This window comes from Pseudorca crassidens, chromosome 7, assembly GCF_039906515.1.
Source record: "Pseudorca crassidens isolate mPseCra1 chromosome 7, mPseCra1.hap1, whole genome shotgun sequence".
In the NCBI taxonomy this organism is placed as follows: Eukaryota; Metazoa; Chordata; class Mammalia; order Artiodactyla; family Delphinidae; genus Pseudorca; species Pseudorca crassidens.
This window is the reverse complement of record NC_090302.1, coordinates 24,110,578-24,129,705: the sequence shown is the minus strand read 5'-3', so window position 1 is coordinate 24,129,705 and position 19,128 is coordinate 24,110,578. Positions and strand designations below refer to the sequence as shown.

At 46.3% G+C, this 19,128-nt stretch overlaps 1 protein-coding gene across 4 annotated transcripts in view; it reads right to left on the bottom strand.

The window, feature by feature from the left end:
• Window positions 1–19,128, bottom strand: part of EPB41L4B (erythrocyte membrane protein band 4.1 like 4B) — a 144,198-nt gene that overhangs the window by 106,300 nt on the left and 18,770 nt on the right. The window lies entirely within an intron of this gene.

Sequence of the window (19,128 nt, the reverse complement as noted above, 5' to 3'; positions counted from 1 at the left end):
GAAAATTTTACAAATCATACTTCTGACAAGGGACTTCTATCTAGAACATACAAAGAATTATTACAACTCAATAATAAAAAGACATATATTCAATTAAAAATTAGGTCAAGGAAATAGAGATAGATAGATAGATAGATAGATAGATACATGGTTCTCCAAAGATAGAAAAACAGCCAATAAGCATATGAAAAGATGCTCAACATCATTACTCATCAGGGAAATGCAAATCAAAACCACAATCAGACACTTCACACCCACTAGGAGGGCTATAATAAAAAAGACAGATAACCAATGTTGGAGAAACTAGAACCCTCTTATACTGCTGACAGGAATGTCAAATTGTGTAGCTGATTTAGGAAACAGTCTGGCAGTTTCTTAAATGGTTAAACCTAGAGTTACCATTTGACCCAGCAATGACACTTCCAGGTAAATATCCAAGAAAAATGAAAACATTAAGCTCACACAGAAACTGGTACAAAAATGTTCACAGCAGCATTATTCCTAATAGCCAAAAAGTGGAAGCAACCCAAATGTCTATCAACTGATGAATGGATAAACAAAACGCAGTACATCCATACAATGGAATATTATTTGGCCATAAAAAGGAATAAAGTTCTGATACATGCTACAACATCAATGGATACTGAAAACATTACACTAAGTGAAAGAACTTGGTGACAAATGACCACATATTATTTGAAATGTCCAGAACAGTAAATCTACAGACAGAAATTAGATTAGTAATTGCTTAGGGATGCCAGGTTTGCGGGGTGACAGTCAAGATGAGTAGGAGTTTTTGGAGGTTAATGAAGGGTTCTAAAATTAATTGTGGTGATTGATGCACAACTCTACGAAAATACTAAAGACCACTAGATTGCATGCTTCAGATAGGTGAACTGTATGGTATGTGAATCTCTATAAATAAACAATTAAAAATAGTAGAGAGGCCAAGTTTTTCTTTATAGTAGTATTCCAGCAAATAAATGAAGAAGGAACAACAGAACTGCAATATCACGATTTTGCAACTTCTAATGAATGGCAGGCTCTAAGCATTGGATGCCAGTGGCTACTAACATCGCAACAGGAGACAGACAGACAACCATTATGTACCTCGCCATGAAGAACGTCCCACCACCCAAGATATAATCTTGCTCCCCACACCTCTCTTTCCACAGGAAAAAAAAAAAAAAATCAACCCTGGGACTGATTCAACCACCAGATCCAACTGCCAACTGTAGGAAATGCAGAGGAATGTTCTAAACTACATGGGACTGCAATTGGTGAGATCCAGCCTGTGGAAAATTCTAGAAACTCCTCAGGACAAATGACCTAGTTTCTTCAACCAACAGACTATAGGGAAGAGAAGAGATGGAGGGAACACCTACAGATTAAAAGAGCTTTAAAAGACATTTTTTTAAAAAAGGATAACTTAACTTGAAATATCTAGGGATGCACACTTGGGTGAGCAAACTTGGAAAGATAGTAAAGAAGTGACTGTAATAAAGTCAGAGCAGTCGTTGCTCTTGGGGCTTGGAGGGGGCACAGGCAGGGGGCAACGGTGGACTTCTGGCTGGCTGGCAGGGTTCCAGCTTTTGACGTGGGTAGTGGTACAAGGGTGTCTGTCTACCTTCTAGTAGTTCATTAAACTGTACCTTTGTTTTATGTGTACATCTGTACTTACGTTATACAAATAAACAACAATAACAAAAAAAAAATCAAAACTACATCAATGAATTACAGTCTCTTTCCTTCCTGGAAATACTCCTCTGAAGGTATCAATTCAACAGAAGCAGAAGACTTGACGTGCAGTGGTGTTCTCTATAAATTAATCTACTGGAGAAATAGGCAGGATCACGGGAGGGCAAAAAGAAGAACAACTGAAACTCCAATCACAGAACACAGCACTGGGGCCCACCAGCACTCCAGAATACTATTCGGCCATAACCAAAAAGAATTATGAAGATGAGACCGAAATATGGAAAATTCTTATGAGAAACGTTAAGTAAACACAGTACTTAACTCTGTTAATAGAAAGCTGTGATCCCAACTACACAAAAATACGTATGCACTGTACATGGACTACTTGATAAAAACAGGAAATTGGCAAAAACTAAAACAGCTGTGTTAGCATGGAGAAACTATAGATGGTTTTCTTCCCAAGTTTTTTTTTAACACTGGTCTTTTGGCAGTTGTTAGGCAGCAAATACAATTTCAAAAAAAAAAAAAATCACAATTCTGGCACTCTTCCTCCTTGCCCATAACAATCCATCTTCTGGATGTATTTCTTCCAATTACTATCCAGTGCTATTGGCCCCATGCAACACCTATTATCACGGTGCCAATGCTTCATTAGTGGGTTTCCTAGTGGGAAAAAAATAGTTAGAGTAAAGCTTTAGCAGCAGGATGTGGCAGAAAGAACTGCGCTGGGAGAAAGCAAGAGACCTGTGCTCTAGTCCCAGATACACCATTAACTCCAACCTTAAGCAATTCATAATTTCCCCCAAACCATACAGTCATCCTGGACTTCCCCTGCAGCTGCAAATCAGACGTGGCCATGGCGCCCTGAATATACAGGGCCAACAAAACTCAAATGACCCCAAATCCAACCTGCTCCCCACCTGGGTCTATTTTGGTTCAGGGCTTACCATCCAGGTATGTAATTTTAACACTCTCAGAGTATGAACTGAAAAAGCACAGTTCCCCACATGTAAAATGAGGGCGGTTAGCCCAAGTTTCTGTCTAGGTCATTCCAAATTTTACTTTTCTGATGTCTTTCTAAAGTGGCTCTTAATTTAGAATGAGCTCAAGGTGGCGGTTAGGAAAAGAACCTTTCTAGGGGCAGTGAGTCCCTTCTGCCAATGCCAGACTGGCTCCTCTGCTGACAGACCCTCACTCAGCTGGACTTGGGGGTTGCATACAGCAGGGTCTGGTGGATAGGAGACACTATTTTTACTCACCTATAAACACTTCCCCCCACTCACCTTCCTCCCTCCAAGTATGCTCTTTGGTCTTTTCTGCTGGAAAAGAGAATTCCCAATGGCCCTTTCCTGCTCTAAAAAGAATCTGGTGAAATTATGAGGGCTGGAATGAACAGAAGGGTCCTTGAAACAGAGGTCCCAGGGAGTTAAAGGCAGGTTGAAGATAGGAGGGTCAAGACCACAGCCCATGAATCAACCATCTTTCACTCCTCCCAGCCCACAGAGTGTCCATTTGCAAAACTGAGAATGTTCCAGATAACTCGTCTGCACTGCCAGCCAGGACATCTGACTCGGGGCAGCCCCTAGCAGCCCACAAGCTGTCATCTCGGGCTTACTGGCCCAAACATTCCCTCCTTCGGCAGCTTCCCCAGCTCTACTCTCTCCGTCCGCTCCAGGGCAGTAAGTGCCCCTCTTCTGGGTTCCCACAAGCAGGCCCATGCCTTCATTACATACACACTTATCCCACTGCACCATAGCTGCCCATGTTCCTGTCTTATTCCTGCTTCAGACTGAGCACTCCCAAGGGCAGAGACCAGCTGTGTTCACCTGGATACCATTCTCTCTTCCCTCCATCCCCAAAACGCAGGCACTCCACAAATGTGTTTGCTGGCTGGCTGGCTGGCTGGCTGGCTGGCTGGCTGGATGGATGGACGGATGTGTGGATGGATGCGGATATGTGCATGGGGGATGGATGGGGCCAGGAAACAAATCTTCTGGATGGGCCATGCCAAAGCACGAAAAACAGACTGATATTTCACAATGGGCAGGGCTAAAAATGAGAATACACTCACTAAAATCTTTTCAAATCAAGTTTTCCATGAACAAGCATCTAGGGAAATGTGCTCTACTTCCAAGGCCATTTACCTAAACACAATTTCGCGGCTATTACGTGAAGTGCTGTCTAGTGGTTACACCAGGACATCTGTTAATGTGACAAGAATGGAAGCTGCTCCTTGTTGCCTCATCGTTAACTGGGTCTCCCCCTCTGTGATGAATCCATTCATTCATTCATTCAACAGATATTTACCAACTGCTCATCAAATGCCCGCCACCCTCTAGGCATTGGGGTATGCTGGGGTCCCAAAGTCTGGAAGGGAGCAGCTACAGGAAGCTACAGAAGAACAAGTCCTTCTTGCGGAGCAACGTCGTCCTAAACAGCTTAAGACCCGAGCCCATAAGTAGCAACACCACTTACCTCCCTGCCTTCCCAAACAGAATATACTCATTGTAAAACCTTACAAAGTCCCCATCACCATCCTGAAGTCTACCAACTACAAGACACGTATGGAGAGCTGTTCCCAAACACAGCAGGATCTAGAGAGCTCTACCCTCGAGTTCTTACATCCACGTTGCCTAGTTTTTCTTCCTCCCGTCTCAGCACATCATTTTTTACAGGGACCAGCAACCAGTGGTTTGGAGACAGTATGTCTCTCTAGAGCAGCTCCTTCTGATCTGAGAGGAGCTAAAAATAACCACGTGCATGAAAATCATGTGTAAAGTAAGAGTACAGAGTCGCCGGTTAAAGACTGGGTCAGGCAGCCAGCCAGCAGGGAAAGGTATGGACATCGTGAAATCTTTGTTAGCCAGTCAGAGGTTCTGATTTTGCCTGTTTACTGGTTCCCAGACACGGTCCCGATAAGGAAGACTGCTGGACAGCGGATGTCTTAACTGTCCCCCAGATAAATGAACCAGCCTGACCCTCTTAGATAGATGCAACTGGCAACGGCTTACTGTAACCTGACCCCCTTGCAATGTAATAGGTCGACTGTGGTCCTGGAAGAACAGAGAAGATAGAAGCCAATCCGTCCAAATCTCATTAGTCTCAATAGCATGAGATGCCGTGCATCCCAGGTAGGTTTGAAAGGAGGAAATAAGCTGTGTGAGCAAGTGCTAGTCAAGCGTATACATCCTAGTTGGAAAGCATGACATCTGGGCAGAGAAAGGATTTCAGGAGGCTTGCAGGCACACGAGGCTCTCTTCCATCCACCAGTTCCACATCCATCAGATGGCACGCCCCTCTGCATCCATCTTCAGAAGGCTCTCTCTTTCCTCTCCATTGTGGCTCAGGCCACATCACCTCATATATGGACCTCAGCAACAGCCCCCGAGTGGTCCAACTACCTCTAGTGTCTCCCTCCTAAAGGCCATCTTCCTTGTGTTTGCCGGAATGGTCCTCATACAACACAGCCCTCATCTCAGTCACTTTTCTGCACAGAAACATCCACCAGAGGATGAAGCGCAGGCTTCTTGGCCTGGTGCTAGGGATTCTGCATAATCTATGCTGCCCAACCCAATACTCCTTCTCCCTCCCACAGGCCTCACATGCTCCAGGCAAACGTGTTCTCCAACCACGCCGCCCACTCACCACAGACAGCAGGTCCCACCCCTACAGTGTTGCCTGTGTCATTCCTTTGCCTAGGCGTCCTCCTCCCCTACATCCCCATTGCTATCCCCCCACCTGCAACGAGCCAATCCCCATGGCCACTTTCAAGTGACAATCATCATCACTAAACTTCCTGTTGGCGGCACCCTGTCCTGTTCATCTTTGCTTCTTTATCATTCGACATTCTAAAGCTCGAAAACATAACTGCTGATGCGGGTTTAGGAGAATCCTCAGCTCCCAAGACAAGTCTTCAAACAACCCACTTTGCACAAGTCTGATCTTCCTGGTTCATCTTCATTGGGAATTCTCTACAGCCAGCTGGGACCTGGATGGAGAACCCTGGTACTACCATCTCCCGTTCCCGACTCCCTGTCTGTTCTAAAGCAGTCTAGAACAGTGGTGTTTTGAAAACCATACCACACTGTGGCCTGCCCTTTTGGCTGATGAAAATGCTATGCCTTCTACGAAATATTATCAAGTTCTGGATTTTTATACATGGGTTAAAAAATAACCAAAATAAGTGTGGCGATGGTTTGAAACCTGAGTGCAGACTTTTGCATGTGCTCCAATTAAATGTCATCTTATTTAAATTGGCCCACAATCTATCCTTTTAAGAACATTATTAAAAGGTTAACCCCCTTGCTTGTTATCCCATATACCACTTATTGATCTTAGTTTTGCAACATATGGGAAATCTGATAATCAGGAAGGGGTGAGGGGTGGAGGGTACGGGGTGGGGGAGGGGCCGTGTCTTTATTTCTACAGTAGTAAGGCACCCATCTGATGGTGGCCACAGCCTGGTTATAAATACACACGGTTTTACCACGGGGGGGCCATGCCCTGGAACTCTCAGAGGCAAAAATGTTGGGTTGGGGGCTTCCCTGGTGGCGCAGTGGTTAAGAATCCGTCTGCCAATGCAGGGGAATTGGGTTCGAGCCCTGGTCTGGGAAGATCCCACATGCCGGGAGCAACTAAGCCCGCGAGCCACAACCACTGAGCCCGCGCGCCACAACTACTGAAGCCCGCACGCCTAGAGCCCACGCTCCACAACAAGAGAAGCCACCGCAACGAGAAGCCCATGCACTGCAACGAAGAGTAGCCCCCGCTCGCTGCAAATAGAGAAAGCCCGCGCGCAACAACAAAGACCCAATGCAGCCAAAAGTAAATAAATAAAAATAAATTTATTTTTAAAAAAATGTTGGGTTGGAAAACCAGCTCTGTTTCTTTTCTAGCAATATGACGGTGACCCTAGGCAAGCCCCACCCTGAGACTCAGCCTCTCCATCTGAAAAATGGGGTACTCTCCTCTGCCCCATCCACCTTGCTAAGTCATTATGTTAATAAAAAAGCAAGAAAGCAAATGAGCGTGCACTGTAAACTGCGGTGTCCTATATACACAAAGGAATTATTATCACTTTCGTCCGAACCTTATTTCTCTCGCGTGTCCACAGGAATAACACGACATACTTTTTGCCAAATGCCGAACAAAAACTGAGATACAGGAAGTCTGTGATCTAGTAATGCCATTTAAAGAAACACTGAGGCTAATGAGGCTTTGGTATTTTTGGTAAATCCCTGTTGGTCCCTGGAGATCAACTCCTTCCTTTCCAAGTTCGTAAACACCCCTGTTTAAACAGCTCCGGGAACTCTACCTGTTCTCATCGGTGGGCTTCCTGGCCAGCGGTTCCCAGAAGGCACCTACCTCAAGGTATCTTTCAACTGTTTCTAGGAAGTTCTAATTCATGGTGAGTTACTAGTTCCTAACCCCACCCCGCAACTTGATAACTTGCTAGTTTTCTCTGAGCCTTAGCAGGAAACTAGCTCTCTGTTACACGCACATAAAGTGGCCCAGGGGTCTCTGTCCCCATTGCCATCACTACTAAGTCATCACAAAGAAATATAAACTGTTTACACCAGGACGTCGTAAAGACAAATATCTGAACTTACCCAATAAAGTTACCTTGAAACGTCATCATGAGTGAGAAATAGCATCTCAGCCATCGGCAAGACCTGGTGACTCAAAACTGGAATTTACTGATGCAAAGACTGTGCAGAAGTATCCCTACTCTGCTGGACTGAAGGCCAGGCTCTCCAGCTTATAAATTCCACCTCCCAGTTGAAGAGGATCTCCATGTTTACAAAGGTTCCACGACCCCATTTTACAGAGAAGGAGCCTGACCCTCAGAGAGATTACGTGACCAAGTTCATATTGCTTACAAGTAGCAGACCTAGAATCAGGACCCCACCTTCCGGATTCTTAGACAGGTGGAGTTCTTTCCACCTCATCCCGCTGCATCTCTGGTCAGCTCATTCACCTCTTTGGCTCCAAACACATGAGCCATGTCCAGCAAACAAGAAATGTTTCGTAAGCCCAATTCAACACATGGCTGCTGAGAGCCTACTTCACATGTGGCCTCGGCTACAGCTGGGATACAGGGCCACATGGTCCGACACAAATAGATCTTATGGTGGGGTGGGGTGGGGGCAATTCCAGTTTTGTCTGGAGGGCAGGGAAGCTGTGGCAGAACGCAAAGTAGTTGATTTGCTCACATACTGACACAGAAGTCAAGACACGGTGCGTGGGGGACATCCACAGGCTGGGCAGCTCCTGGAAATTCAATTCTGGTAAAACAGGGCACATGTGATTAATTTCCTGATTTGCCTGGCTAACAACCTCTTAGAACTCAGAGGACGCAGCAAAAACAACTGCCCTTGGGGACTTCCCTGGTGGCGCAGTGGTTAAGAATCTGCAGGGGACATGGGTTCGAGCCCTGGTCCGGGAAGATCCCACATGCTGCGGAGCAACCTAGCCCGTGCGCCGCAACTACCGAGCCTGCGCTCTAGAGCCCGCGAGCCACAACTACTGAGCCCGGGCACCACAACTACTGAAGCCCGCATGCCTAGAGCCCGTGCTCTGCAACAAGAGAAGCCACCGCAAGGAGAAGCCCACGCACCGCAATGAAGAGTAGCCCCCGCTTGCCGCAACTAGAGAAAAAGCCCACGTGCAGCAACAAAGAACCAACGCAGCCAAAAATAAAATAAATTAATTAAAAAGAAAATTTACAGAAACAACTTCCCTTGATTTTGATCAACAAGGAAGTGAGAACAATCTTAGAAGAAAGTCATCTTGGTATGTGAGTCAGTGAAAGGAGGCAGTGACGACCAGGGTTTGCTTTCAACCAGGGGCATGGGGCTCTCCACGTGCAACATGAGGTTGTAGGCTTAAGGGGTCCAGAACAGAGCACCACACTGGCTTCAACTGATGGAGAGACCAATCTAAAACACTGAGACTTCGTGTTGCATTATTAATTAACTACTGATCAGCCCCTGTTCCAGGCTGATAAACCATCTTCAGGCCAAACTGTATTTATATCTCAGCAAAGAGTCAAAGCTCTCATTTGTTTCTGCTGTGAGAATTAAATGAATTAAATGGTCCCAACGGCCATGAGCCTATGAAACTTCTTTCAATCCGTGTGGAATACCTAACACCTCCTAATGACTTCAGTTTCTGTCTCCCTATAGCTCCTTCCAAGCATGCCTACATGTGACTCAGCGGTTAGTTGAAGGGAGGGGTTCCCTTTCAATCCTCAAGATGCTGAATGAAGTCTGGATACTAAAGCTACTTGATCCTGGAGGACCAGCCCTGAAAACTGGTTTCACCCAACACTTCAAATATTATACCTCCCACTCTCAATAAGAAACACTGAAACAGCGCATGTTGAATACTCTTTAATTTTGGGGTAGCTAGTATCGGGCACATTTTCATATGCGATCCCTACAGACCAGGACAAAAATATCAGACAACCTCCCTAACACAAAGGTCCACTGGACAAAGGACTCTTAGAATTCTGGATTGCGAGCCTCTCCTCACCTTTATTATTAAGCTAGGTGAGTCATGAACCAGTCACAGTACTCTCTGCCCAACTGAGTCCACTCGAAGCCCTAGAGAATGGGATGGGGGCAGGAGACTGCCCTGAATGACCTCTAAGGCAGGGGCTTTCCATCCCAGTGCCCTCCATCTTACATCAAAAGAGAAGCAAGTACATGGGGACTTAAAAGGTCCCTGGTGGCAAGTACCTACAGTGTTAATTTTTGTGTTAATCTTTTAAACTGTGGCCACTAAAAAAATGGCTGCAAGGTCTTTTTCTTTTTCCCTTGCATATGGAAGAGGCTGGCGCTGCTTCAACCAAACAGAATATGGCATTACTGATATTCTGTGATTTCCAAGGTGAGTGACAGTTCTCTTGGGATGCTTGCTCTGTGGGAAGAGCCAGCCATCATGTGAAAAATCCAACTACCCTAAGACTACCATGCTGAAGAGGCCATGAGCAGATGTTCCTCTCAACTGTCCCAGCTGAGCCCAGCCTCCAGCCATCCCTGTCAAGGTGCCAGATGTGAGTGCAGCCATCATGGACCCTCTACACCAGCCAATCTTGCAACTAAGTACTCCTGGGTGATCCTGGTTGACGCCATGAAAAGCAAAAGAAAATCCTAGCTGAGCCCCACCTCGACGGGTTTTTTTTTTTTTAAACATCTTTATTGAAGTATAATTGCATTACAATGGTGTGTTAGTTTCTGCTTTATAACAAAGTGAATCAGTTATACATATACATATGTCCCCATATCTCTTCCCTCTTGTGTCTCCCTCCCTCTCACCCTCCCTATCCCACCCCTCTAGGTGGACACAAAGCACAGAGCTGATCTCCCTGTGCTATGCAGCTGCTTCCTACTAGCTATCTATTTTACATTTGGTAGTGTATATATGTCCATGCCACTCTCTCACTTCATCCCAGCTTACCCTTCCCCCTCCCCGTATCCTCAAGTCCATTCTCTAGTAGGTCTGTGTCTTTATTCCCATCTTGGCCCCTCAATGGGTTCTTGATCGACAGAACCCATGAACTACGATAAATGATTGTTGTTTTAAGCCACTAAGCACTGGGGGAATTTGTTATTCAATAGATAACCAGAATGAAAACCATATAGATACATATATATAACACATGTGCGTGGCATGTGTGCCCACTTTATAAAAGATTTAGTATGTAAAAGTTTTTCATAACTTTAAAAAACGTTGTTTAGAGTGATGCTAACTTAGGTATCATCTGCTTGGAGACGAGGAATTAGAATAATACATATATTAATTCTTAAAAAAAAAAAGGATCGACAAACCAAAAAACTGTTCTTCAGAGGCCACAAACTCTGCTCAGGAGACGGACATTAAAATCAAGGGCTGAAATGTCTGAGGCTGCCTTGCTCTACATTTACCAGCTGCATATTCAGAACTCAATAAATTGCACTGAAAAGGAGGGAGAGGACTATTATGGATTCAAAGACACTTAAAAGACATTATTGACCAAATGCAGCCTGTTGTCTGCAGTTGGCTCCTGATTCAAACAAGCCAACCACCGTCCACAAAAAGATTTTGGGGATGGCGAGGGAAAGGTGAACAAGGACTTTGTATCAGACGACATTAAGGAATCATTGTTCATTTTGCTGAGTGTGATAACGGGGTGGTGAATAGATATATATAGATAGAGAGAGAGAGAGCTACCCATTTAGGTGTTAACAGGTGAAATGATAAGTTGTTTGGGAGTTGCTTTAAAATACTCCAGAGAAAAAAATAATATATGGGTGTTGTGTACATGACAGTTTCATCCTACTGTTGTATGATGAGTCATACGAGTTGTCTCAACTTGTGTATTTGAAATTTTCCATAAAACTTAATGAAAAGCTCACAAACTACAAAGGAGTTGAAGGTTGGAGGGTGTCAGCACGGTCTGGCCTGAGCCTTGCCTTCGAGCATCCAAGCCAGTGGCTGGGAAGAGAAACCTTTGTCCGCAGGGAAGGTGATGGTGCTATGCGATGCAGAAGGTGACTCCAAGCCAGTAACAGCTAATTTTCTGCCATGTCACTAAAACAAAATACAATATACAGACGTCCGTCCAGATTCAACTCAATACCTACTATGGACCTTAAGTCACATTTCATCCCCACCCCCAGTCTTCGGTGCCGCTTACAAAGGGGCTGCACTGCTATACTTTGTGCCCAATTTTGCAGACACAAATAACATACTTTTACAGCAAGAAAAAAAGTATGAGCAGCAGTAAAAGCTAATTTTTTAAGCTTTGGACACCAAGGTTCACATTTTACCTAATTTCAAGGGAACAATGATTTTTATCCCTTAGAACGTTTCTGAGGGATACAGCGTTGATTCTTTTTCTCTTTTCTAATTTATTTATTTATTTTTGGCTGCACTGGGTCTTTGTTGCTGGGCGCAGGCTTCCTCTAGTTGTGGCGAGTGGGGGCTACTCTTCGTTGCAGTGCGCGGGCTTCTCATTGCGGTGGTTTCTCTTGTTGCAAAGCATGGCCTCTAGGCACGCGGGCTTCAGTAGTTGTGGCGTATGGGCTCAGTAGTTGTGGCTCATGGGCCTAGTTGCTCTGCAGCATGTGGGATCTTCCCGGACCAGGGTTCAAAGCCGTGTCCCCTGCATTGGCAGGTGGATTCTTAACCACTGTGCCACCAGGGAAGTCCCTGGGGTTGATTCTTAATCTTGAACTAAAGTACCACCATCTGCGGCCCAGCAGAATACAAACATGTGATATGGGACAGGACAAGCTCCTCGGCCAAACTCCAGACAGCCATGTGACAAGGGTCCCATACAGAACCCTTCTCGGCATCCGAGTTACCAAAGAAGAACACAGGGATGGTCCAGAAATCGGCTCATTCAAGTCCCTCATTTTACAGATGGCGAAAAACGAGGCCAGAGGCAGGTCAGGCAACCAATACAAGGCCAGGAATAGAACACCAGCCTTCTGACCCTGAGACCAATACAATTTTCTTTCTTAGGACTATCTTGCGACAAATGCATTATGTTACTTGAATAGGAAAGAAAAAGACCAGCCTAGCATTTCTGCTATGAAATGGTTAAGAACCAAATAGGCAATACGAAAAATTTCAGTGTTAAAAACTCCTTGACTATAAAAAGTGCTTGGTTTGAGCAAATATTTTTGGCTTTTTAAAAAGGGGGTTCAGAAAAGGAAAAAAAAAAAAAAAAAGAAAGAAAGAAAGAAAAAAAACCACAGGAGAAAGGAAAAAGAAAATGAAACAAATTTGTGCCTGGCTAAACAGTAACATGCAATTAAAATGATGGATGCCTTTGTGCCAGAGGCTGAGTTTGAAACAAGCTGCTGGAAGAAGGGCAGCCCTGAAAATAAACTACCAAATTACTTTTTGCTGCCAGATTGCAGATTCCCCCTCCGTGTAATTCTGAAAGGAAATAACTCCATATAAATAAATATGCAACGAATTCCCAGGAAACCCAGCCAAGAAACATGAACAGAAAGAACTAATTTCGGGTGGACGACTGCCCCCACCCATCCTGCAACTTAGGAACACGACTAAATTTGCAAAGTAAGGCAGGTCAGTGCTACCTCACATACTTCCCTAAATTACTAGGTCCTATAATGACCATTCCCTTTTTCTCTGTGGAGCCCTTTACAGCTCTGAAATTTCTGGGTGTCACAACACACCCCATGATGCAGTGGCTGAAGGCGTGGACTCTGGGATCAGTGTGGCAGGGATCTGAGTCCCAGCTCTGGTACCCAGCTTAGGCCGAGACTGGTGTCAGGAAACATCTTACCTGGTAGGGATGTCTGAGGACTACACGAAATGAAATGATGAATTTAACAGGGCTTGGCCCCAGGGTTCACCCATAGGGCAGGTCCGTGGATGCAGATGGCCTCATTCTAGGTAGCATATCACTCCCAGAAGATGAGCTTTACAGAGGTGGAGTGACCGGGGAGTGTTATGAGATGAACTGTGTCTCCCCAAAATTCATATGTTCAAGACCTAACCCCCCAATGCTTCCAAATGTGGCTATAATTGGAGACAGAGGTAATTAAACAGGTAATTAAGTTAAAATGAGTTCATTGGAGCGGACCCTATCCTATGACTGGTGTCCTTATAAAGAGAGAGATTAGGTCACACACACAGACAAGAATGCACACAGAAAAGAACATCTGAAGACAGAGGGAGGAGGGGCAGCAAGAGAGCGGCCATCTACAAGCCAAGGAGAGAGGCCTCAGAGAACATGACTCTGCCGGCACCTCGATCTGGAAATTCCAGCCTCCAGAACTGCGAGAAGACCAATTTCTGTCATTGAAGCCACCTAGACCATGGTCCTCTGTTACGGCATCCCGATCTGACTAGTACCGGGAGGGACACAGCTTCAAGTTAGGACCAGTTTTGAATCTGGGCTCCACCACTCAGAGTCAGCATGACCCCCACTAAGCCCCTTAACCTTCCCAAGCCTGTTAACCTTTCCAAGCCTGTTTCTGGCCTGTGAAATGGACATAACCACAGCACGCATCCCACCAAGCAACGGTGAGGGTGGGATGAAAATATACACAGAGGACCCCATCCAGCATGGTCACGGCTGTGCCTAGGACCTTGGACCAAGCCCTGGGAACTTCCCACCATGTCCCTCTAGGGATCCAGAGCCTGTGCTGGGTGGCGGCCCGTAGACACTCTGCACGGCACTCCCCGGGAGCTGATGGTGAGACATGTTCCCAACAGCCTGGATACTCCTCGAGCCACAGCCCAGTCTTAGATCCCAAATTCGTCAAGTCCCACCCTGGCTGGGATTCCATAAGGATGAACAATGAACACAGCTAGCAAATTAGCCTGCATTTTAGCACTTTTAGTGATCACACCAACTGCTAAGGCACAGAATTTCAGGGCTTAATTTACTTGGCTCTGTGCATAGAAGATTTTCAAAAAAGGTTAATGAGTGGAAAAGCACATAAAACTTTTAACCTTGTCTCTGGTGAGCTTGGCTGTTAGGGTCATAAAACTATGACTGAGGCACCACCGTCCACGCACCTGATGGAGGGGTATACAAACAAAGCTGTCTTTTTATAGGTGGCCTTTGATTTTTTCATTCTTTTCTCTCTTTTTCCTTTGGTGAGTCAGTAGTCTTAAAAAAGTCTCCTGCCAGAAGAAGGCAGAGAATAACCCATTCAGAAGAAGAAAAGGAGGGTGTGATGCCTACAGCCTCTCCATAGGTTTGGATCTGTAGAGACAGCACTGTCAAGATTATCTCCCTGAGGTATGTAGTTTGTGGTTCGTGTGAGCTACAGTGAGAAGAATCTCGACTGCAAGTTCACCACACAGAATGTGAGCCTTTCCTTACTCATGAACTAAAGAGAAATGTTCCAATCATATATGCATTTTCAAAAGCAACAGCTGAGGACTTCCCTGGTGGCACAGTGGTTAAGAATCCGCCTGCCAATGCAGGAGACATGGGTTAGAGCCCTGGTCAGGGAAGGGAAGATCCCACATGCCGCAGAGCAGCTAAGCCCGTGCACCACAACTACTGAGCCTGTGCTCTAGAGCCCGCGAGCCACAACTACTGAGCCCACGTGCCACAACTACTGAAGCCCGTGCACCTACAGCCTGTGCTCTGCAACAAGAGAAGCCACCGCAATGAGAAGCCCGCTCACTGCGACGAAGAGTAGCCCCCGCTCGCCGCAACTAGAGAAAGTCTGCGCGCAGCAACGAAGACCCAATGCAGCCAAAAAAAAAATTAATAAATAAATAAATTTATTTAAAAAAAAAAAAGCAACAGCTGAATACCAAGCAAGGTAAAAGCATTAACTAGTATTATGGAATGTTACTTTAAAGTAGAAGACACAAATAGGAAATAATTTACAGAACTAAACACCTAGGTACAAATGCAGTAACTCCTCAACATTTCTAACTGCTATGGATTGGTCGTAAGCGAACCCCAACTTCCCCCAGTTCAAGAAGAACTAACTCGCCTGTGGTGGCTTCACACACAAGAGGAGACCTCAGCACCCAAGGACTTCAAATCCATGTCAAAAGGTATTCCTACAAGACTGACTCTAATCCAGGCATTGAACCCCAACCCCCACACCTTCTCAGGGACGTAGGGAATGTAAAAGTAGGAGGAAACCCTGTATGGGGTTATGCAGGTGCCACCCATTCCAGGGGGTTCCTGCAGGATGGTATACACAAGTGAATGGGGGTCAGTCACCACACAGATCTAGTCAACTACTTGGAATTCAGACTGTGCTATCAGACTTCCAGTTTTTCAAGAAAGCTACAAAATTCGAATTTCTTTATGTGAAATGCGGGAATTTTTAAAAGCCTTGTACGGACCTCTAGTCTACTTTCTAAATGGAACATGACATACACAAACAAAACTGCACAGGTCCCACGTGTACAACTCTAGGAATTATCAGAAGTGACCATAGCTATGCAACCACCACCCAGGTCAAAACACAGAAAGTTCCCAGCCTCCTGGAAGTCCCTGTGTGCCTCTTCCCAATGTCCCTCCCTCCCGCCCTCCCTAAGGGGCTACAGATTGGCTGCGCCTGTCTTGAAGTTCTATATGTAAATGGAGCATGTACTCTTTTACAGCCAGGTGGGACGTGGGGCTGGCGTCCCTCCACTCCACAGATCTCGATGGCTGAACAAAGGCACGCAAGCAGCACTTCACAGCCCTAAGTGGCTGGGAAATGAGGCCCAAGTGAATGCGCCTTTGTGGATTCACTCACAGCTGACAAAGACCTGGACTCAGCAGAGGAGGAGTCCATGAGAAGCACCAGGTGTGGGTGGCGTGGGACGGTCAAAGTCACAAAAGGGGAGGGTCTATTCCCGAAGCAAAAGGACAGAGGACAAAAGGACAGGGGAGGTGGCAGGTGCCCGGGGAGGAAGCCAAAGTTCAGAGCCACAGACAAGGCAAAAAGTAAGCGTGTCTGGAGAGCCCACAGCCGGGGGCAACTGGGACCAGCCGCACTGCCCACCGAGACGGCATTTTCCCCAGAGGACACCAAACAGGCTGAATTCCTGGCAGGAGGCGAAATCAACAAAGATAACCTAGTGCGCTCTTTCTTTTAAAACCCTTTTTCAGGGTCAATTTCAATAAATGCGAAGTAAACATAATAGTATAGTAAACACCTGTCACTCAGCCTTAACAATGATCAACATTCTATGTCATCTTTTCCTCTACTCCTTCCTTCCCCCGCCCTCCATTAATTTTCTCACACTTCTTTTGCGGGGATGGTGGTACATTCACTTACATCTAAATGTGCAAATCTGAGCTGTTCCCTTCTGACAGATGGCAACATTTGTGTAACCCACACCCCTGTACCGTTCAGCACATTCCTCTCGCCCCAGATCCTGGGTGCCCCTTCCCAGTCAATCCCTGGCCGTCCCCACTCCCTCAGAAGCAACACCTATTCTGAATTGTTTCTTCCCCAGATTAGTTTTGCCAGTTCTGAAACCGCACAGAAATGGAATCATCCAGAAAGGTACTCTTTTGTGTAAGGCTTATTTCACTAGGCATAATGCCTGTGAATACAGAAAGACGGGTTTTAAAATTCACCTTGGGCCACACAGTATAGACATGTCTTCAACACCCTTCTCATGCCATCTTCTGTGGATAAACTATAAAGCTTTGAGACAAACGTTTGAGATAAAAATAACCTGCACTGGGATTCAGAGCCATGGTTTTCAATGAATTACTCAAACTCTGCTTTCCTCCCTGGGTCCCATGTTCCAGATACCAGTTTCTGCACCTAAAATGTGCAGCCACAGCCACCCCAGAGCTCTGGACTGCAGTGTCCTCTGAGAAGCAGGGTGGACCACTGGGGTTTTTTTTTCCTGTCTCTTGCCCTGGCTCTTCCTCCCTAAGTGAGAAAACTGGGTAAAAGTGGGTAAAAGCAAGGAAAACCCGCAGCTTTCTCTGCCAATGCAAAAGACACATCTTCTCACTAAATAGCAGTTACCTGAGGAAAGAGATGCATCCTTGACTCAGTCTTGTATCCACCTGGCCCCTAGCGTGGTTCTGTGCCAATAGGAGGCCCTCAATAAATGCCCGTGTTTCTTGTTATTCACTCTTCCTTGAAGATATCAAGGCCAACCAGGTTTGGGAGGCAACAGAGCAGAGGGGCAAGAGCTCAGGCTGCCTTCCTTTGCTCACGTATACAATGGTGACAGGAACCCTAGCACCTGTGCTCGGGGACTGTGTGGGCTGACCCAGCCCAAAGCCTGGCCGAGAACAAGCTTCTACAAGTCTATGGCTGGCAGCATCTGTTCCTCTCCCTCTTGGCCTCATAGCTGGCCCCATGGGTGTGACTTGCACTGAAACTCTTACCACACTCCTCTCCAAGTGTCTGACCCACTGGGCCCTCACACTGGCCTCAACTAAAATACAACCAGGAGTAAATCCAGGCTTTATGGCACCTTGAATTTATACCATTTGGCGGTCCTCTTAAAGAAACAAAATGCAAAAAAAACACCTTACATTTGCGAACTTGAAAAAAACCAAGGACCCAGCAAGCCCAGTACTAGGGCCCCTTCCCACTGCCCCTCCACCCCCAGGTTCTCAACCCCACCAACCTGCCATGCACAAAATGGGGGGATCACGGCTTGGCTTCCCATCTATCCCACTGCTAAATCCAGCCACCAAATCCATCGGATTCCATGTCCTCAGACTCCATTGCATCCGCCCCTCTGTCCATGGCCAGCACCACCCTAGTTCAGACTCGCAATGCAGCTAACAGCCTTAGTCTGACTCTACCTTCAACCACCCCCGAGCCAAACTCCAAGCGTCCAGTGGTCCTAGCCTCCCTTCCCATCTCCCCCGCTTCAGCATCCCCTGAGCTGCATTCTGTTTCCCAGACACATCTTCCTTGTACCCTCCTCAGTAAGGCTGGTCACGCCGTTCTTCCACCTGGACTGCCAATCCCCCATCACTCAATGTCAAAATCAACCCCGCAGACACCTCCCCTGAAGCCCTCCCCAATGGAAATCCAGCTCTCCCTCCAGCCAACCCCCGCAAGGCTTCAGCTGTCCGGCTCTGATGGTGCCCAAGCCATTCTGCCTGCGATTAAGGCGATCTGAGAAGCAAAACGAGGCGGCAGAGCTCCCAAGGGTCAAAAGAGCAAATACACCTGTCTGGGCTCAGCCACCTTCCCAGCCAGATGGGGATGAGGCACGGCACTGCTGAGCAGTGAGGACCACGGCAAGGGTCAAGTGAGATGAAGACTAAGAACGCACGTGAAGGCCCCACATTCTCAGCAGGATATCAAAACCTGTGGCCAACCTTGGTTCGGCATGAGCCATAAGTTCCCAGTAATGGGCCTTCTCACACCACAGCCATTTCAGACGCTCCTATACCAGGGAGCAGCTGCTCCCTAGGCTGCAAGGATAAGATTTCTCCTTCCCCCGGCAAGGTCCAGATTGCCCCAAGCTTTTCTTCAAATATAAGAGGTAGTAGAGTGTAAAGATTAAGAACACGTTTTACCACAATTAAAAAAAAAAAAAAGCATACAGAGCACGATCGAATTTTTGTTGAAAGAAACTTCTTTAGCCATCCTCAGCAAAAAGGTGGTAGGGACACCACCAAAGTGTTATGAGGTGGTGATGTCTTACTGGAGGTATTATATGATTTTTATTTTGTACGTTTTAATCGACAATTCCTAAAAATTCTAAAATAAAGAGGTATGCTTTAATTTTTTTAAAAAGTACAGGGCTTCCCTGGTGGCACAGTGGTTAAGAATCTGCCTGTCAATGCAGGGGACACGGGTTCGAGCCCTGGTCTGGGAAGATCCCACAGGCCACTGAGCAAATAAGCCTGTGCGCCACAACTACTGAGCCTGCTCTCTAAAGCCCGCGAGCCACGACTACTGAAGCCTGTGCGCCCAGAGCCCGTGCTCCGCAACAAGAGAAGCCACCGCAATG